A 6,000-nucleotide genomic window follows, 5' to 3' on the forward strand; every position below is an offset into this window, starting at 1 on the left:
TCAACGATTTTTTGGACTTCAAAACCGCTAATACTGCTTGTGATGTATCTAACGTAATTCGAATAGGTCTGGGTTTATTCATCTGTTTCCCAAGACGAGTAACAGAAAAAATAGTAGTGTCGACTCGCAATGTTTTGATGAGATCAGTAGCCATAAATTCCTAAGCCAACCGCTTTCTCCATAAAAACAATTAAAATCTTTCATTTCTAATATTTTTAAAGTATTTATTATCGAATTAGATTTGATATGATAAAAAAATTCAACTACAAAAGTAAATAATTTTACTTTGTAATTTATTAATTTTTTAACTCTGTGTGTGCTACTACCGTCTACAATATTCCAATTTTTTTTATAACATGTGGCTATACAAATCATAAATTAAAAAAAAAAATGATTTTTAGTTTCACCTGAAATTAACGATGGATTTTTATAATAATAATCAAATTTTATAATATGCTCAATTGAATAAATCTTTTGAACAACTTTTTTTTTATTGGTTCTTTTAGTTAAAGTAAATCATTAAAATTAATACAGTTCTGTATATTTCAATTGGAGAATATTTTTAAACGCCAAAAGTTAATTATAAATGATTACTATGATTTATATTTAAGTGATATATTACGTTAAAAAAAAAAATTAAGTTCTTCTGATAAATTTACTGTAAATAGTAATTATAAAATTCCTGACTGCATATTAATCTTAATAATATCATTTTTTTCTATTTAATAATGTCAATTTCAAACTTGTAAGTTGACCTAAATGTTATGGTTATAAATTCATTTTTTTTTTTTATTATAAACTGTTACTTTAAAGGACGAAATATAGAATGTTGAAAATTATTACTTTTAACATATTAAAAATCAATATCAAAAATAATTTGAAAACAATTCAATATAACAATATAATATATAATTTTATGTTATATTTTTGAATCTAAGAATTACTAATCTGGATTTAATTAAGGAAATAGTTTATGTTGCTTTTGTAAATATGCACCAATTTCTTAGAATTAAACATTATCTACAGATTTGCATCGGAGTGTTTCTCATGATAGTGATTTTAATCACAGTCAGATTAAATCTATACTGGACCCAACTATGCCACGTCCCTACTGTGCTGGGTTTTTTTGTTTTCATTGTTTTTGTATCATATTTCTAAAGAAAAAAGCTCTGACGCATTTTTTATTCCATACAATAATTAATGAGATATTAAAGTGAATCTGTAATTACAGCCAAGAACGTGACTGTTATAGTAGTTAAGTCCGTCAATATGTTAAAGTAAAGTTGGGGTGCTTTAGCACCCCCGTAGTTGCATCACACATGATAACAGACAAAAATGTTTGTACATTTAAAAGAGGAAATAGTACAGTTGCTGTTGGAATTCGTGAGAATAAATTGTTTACGGTGATTTTAAAACAATGACTAGCTTGTTGTGTCCTTTTGCACATTTGACCCATTTGTCAAAGATTGCACATATTTGACAATTCTGATTTTTTGTAAACCTACAGCAAGAAGAATTACATTAAGAAGTTAATCCCTTGTGTGCGTATTACTTATTATTTTGAACAATAACATACTCTTTAACATTAGTATATAAAATTATATTACTTTGTTTTTTACATTGTGATACCTATAATTGATTAATTTGATACAACAAATGGATTTTAAGATTGCTCAGTACTTATTTATATATATTAGGGTGGTCCTCAAATTTAAAGTTAAAAATTTTGTTTGCAGGACCTCCTAAATGTTTTTCTTAATATAAGTAAAACATTTTGGTGAAGTTTTGTCGTAATTGGTCAACCCCTTCCCGTGCCGCAAAAGTGTTGAAAATTTGATAAATGGGGTAGTTTTATAGTTTTTTGCTTATATTTCAGTAACATAAAATCGTACAAAAAAATGTTCAGGTATTAATTTGTAGATCTAAACTTTTTTTTTAAAATATGTCATGACATATTTCCTGATTAGACCATTATTTAGTCTGCTACCTTCTTTAAAAGATTGTTTACAAGTCTTATTTTTTAATTTACGTGTTGTAAAACCTAATTTATCGGAAAGCTCTAACTTGGTGATAGACAAATGTCTCATTTACTGGAGAAAAGCCCGAATTCCAACAAAAAGCATAAAGGCAATTGTGAAAAATGAAAAAATATTATGAAACGTGGCCAGATATAGTAAAATCAAAGGACAGAGTTAATGAAAAACACCTAAATAAGTTGAAATCATTTCAAGAAGACTTAGATAATCTTTTTGATATTGCTTACATAAATGCTTTAGAAATTATAAAAGTTGAAGAAGACAAAAAGTTTTTAATTTTACAACGACAGCCAGGTCGTCAACAATAATCTTGTGAACCGGTTTATGGTTATTGTTAAAAATACATATTTTGATGCTATGGACATTTGACAAATCATATAGATAATATTTTTGATAGTATATTTTGTTTTTTATACATTTGTATAAGGTCAGTGATCGGGACGCTGTGCACTTACTTATAGCTTTTATTAAGAGTATTGATTTGGATCCATCTGATTATATTTTAAATAAAACGTCAATAAGACTAGCACGACAATGTTTTCGCGAGAATTGTGCAAAAATTTACAGTTAGATATTTCAGACTTGAACGTAGACTTCGTTAATGTGCATAGGGACGGCAAATTGCTTCCAGAACTGACTGTTGAAGGAAAAGTTGATCGCCTTCCTATTATTGTTTCAACTCTTAATGTTGAGCAACTTCTTGGTGTGCCATAAATCTCAGCTGGTACAGGAGTAGAAATGTCATCAGTAATATTTGATATTCTAGAAAAGTGGGAGCTTACTAATAAAGTGCAAGGCTTTGTATTTGATACGACATCTTTCAATACAGGAATACTACATGGTGCTTATACTTTTTATTGGAACAAAGATAAGGGAAAGAAATGCTGTATTTTTCATGTCACCATCATATTTTTGAGTTAATACTTCAGTTTGCAATTAACGTAGCTAAATTACACGTGTCGTCTGGGCCAGACATTGCAATTTTTAAACGTTTTAAAAATACATGGATGGGATTAAACAAAAACAATATAAGTTTATGGAGTTCAAGTAGTTATATGCAACGCATTTTATCTGATGTTCATGAAGAACTATTATTGTTTTGTTCAAAAGCAGTTATAGTAAAACAACCACGAGATGACTACAAAGAATTCATTGAATTAGTGATTATTTTACTCGGCGGAACTCCACCTAGTGAGCTTAATATAAGACGGCCAGGTGCTTACCATCAGGCTAGATGTATGGCGAAAGGAATATATTGTTTAAAAATATTTTTATTACGGCTAGAGTTCAAACTTGCAAAAATAGAAGAGCATGCGCTAGAAAGAATTTGTACATTCATTATAAAAGTATACATAAAATCTTGAGTTATATCTACCACAACAAGCGAGGCTTTTATGAATGACATAAACTTAATACGAATTTTATATGCCACACGCATGATGACAAAGAGATTGCAATCGCATGCTTCTCGAAATTTTCAAACCATTTGTGGTATTTAAGTGACAAGTGTGTTGCGTTTTCTATTTTCGATACAAGACTCCCCACAGAAATAAAAAAAGATATTGTGCCCAAGATTAATGATTTGAGTTTGGAAAATGAACTAAAGGAAGATAACGAATTAAGTTCAAAGAAATTGTCACTTAAAATTGAAAAAGTATCCGAATTTTTAGCAACAAATTTGCCAACTTCATTATTCACTAAACAGTCCTTAAACTTATTCAAAAGATATGGTATTAACACAAATTTTTTAGATATAGACCCAGATGATTGGGAAAAAGACTCCTTCTATATATTAGGAAAAAAACTTGTTGATGGACTAAAAATCGTCAAAGACAGTGCTGAGAGAGGTGTTAAACTCATGGAAGATTACAACAACAAACACACCAAAAATTAAAATCAAAAACAATTCTTATTACAAGTAATTTAAACAGCAATATATATGTAATAAAAATATTTAGCTTAACTTACTTTTCATTTTTATTTAAGATAGTTCAAAAATACAGAAAAACGTATCTTAAGTGTACAAAACAGGCTCTAGAATTCCGATCAAAATATAATTAATTTGATACTTAACTAAATTTTTAATCGGAAATAAATTTATAATTAATCATTTTTTGTAATCGTTAGTTCGCAATATGTAAGTATAAAAAAAATTAGTTCTGTTCGTATTTTTTTGTTATTTTTGCCAAATGATGAGACAAATTTCGCAATAAAAAAGAAATGGTGTATCAATTTAAAATTTTACAATATATCTTTTTTACTTAAAATATTATTTTATGTATAATATACAAGAATCTTTTTGTTGTATATTCGACAATACGTAAGATACGAACAAAATAATAGAAAAAACCCGATTTTGTAAAATAGTCAAATTATTCTGTTTTTTAAATTTTGCAGACTAAATAATGGTCTAATCAGGAAATATGTCATGACATATTTTAAAGAACAAATTTAGATCTACAAATTAATACCTGAACATTTTTTTGTACGATTTTTTGTTATTGAAAACACCAAAATGTTTTACTTTTAGTAATAAAAAAATTTAGGTCCTGCAACTAAACAATCAAAATTTTTTTTGCTTCACCTATGACAGAGGACCACCCTAAAATATATATAATATATCTATATCTAATACTTTATTAATTTCTACCTATTAGCATCTTGTATACCTTGTTCACTTACACAACTATTTTGTCCATAACATAAATATTTTGGTTTTACATAAAATAAATTGGAACTAGTGTTATTCAATAAAATAATAGTGTTTATATATTAGTAATTATCTCAAAAAAAGGCGTTGGAAAAAATCTTATTGCAGATTTGAAATTAGCACAATAACGTGGTTTAGCAAATTATATTTTGGTCTATGTTGATTAAAAAATGTTTCATTTTAATGATGTGATTTTACTGTGTAATTATATATATATAATAATTTTGTACTTTTATTATTTGACACGGTCACGGCGCTGTCACACGTTTGACACACCGCGGTCGTGTCCGCTCCTCCTCAGCCACCGCTTCACTATAAACCGGACCGTGACACACACGCGTTATCGTCGTGGTATAAAGTCCAATAAATGCCTAGAATCGAATACCCGCCGCAATAATACGTCCAGTAAGTAATTCCCGTGACACCGGCCGAGACACAGCCCGTACGGAAATTTTTTGTTTTTTGAGGGTTGAGATCTTCATTTTCTTCTTCTTCGTCGCCTTAATCCCAACTACTTGGGTTAGGCCATTTGAGGGTTGTGATTATTTAAATAATTGTTAAAAAAATTTGGTCACGTGAGAGCTGAGAAAAATTAATTATAGACATAAAAAACTACATAGTAAAATAATTTTATAGTTGATAGGGTTGAGTATTTTTTAGGATTGACATTAAAAAATGCGCACACTATCACAACACATTCTTAACTTTCAACGAAATTAAAAATCCATTCAATTAAGCGTATTATAAAAATTAATTATAATTGGAAAAATCCATAGTTATAATATTCAGATGAAAACCAAAACAATATTTTAGAAATTATTTTTAAACTGCTAATTGTTTAAACATTATTACTTAAAATTGTCAACAATGGACACAACCAAATCAAATTGTAATTGTTCAATGTATTTTGAATCAACTACCAAGTGAAAATGAAATCATTAAGAAAAATGGTAGTAGAGCTCCAAATGAGCATTGAGCAGTTGAAAACTCAATAAGTTAATCAGCATGTAAGTAACATACTAATAAAATGAAAATAAAAATTTTATTAGTGATTAACTAGGCTGTAGCTCAGATGCTTTACGTAGTATATCAAAAGAATAAGTAAAAGAAATAGAAAAAAATGTATTAAAACTTGTGCCAAAAATTTATAAACCACCTCCAATAACTACCAGTGGTGTTAAAAATATCAACGATTTAATTTCTAATTTAACTCACCAAGAAGCCATTGGTCATGAGCAACAGTTAAAAACTATT

This window comes from Daktulosphaira vitifoliae, unplaced genomic scaffold (genome assembly GCF_025091365.1).
Source record: "Daktulosphaira vitifoliae isolate Bord-2020 unplaced genomic scaffold, ASM2509136v1 Scaffold_2, whole genome shotgun sequence".
Lineage (NCBI taxonomy): Eukaryota > Metazoa > Arthropoda > Insecta > Hemiptera > Phylloxeridae > Daktulosphaira > Daktulosphaira vitifoliae.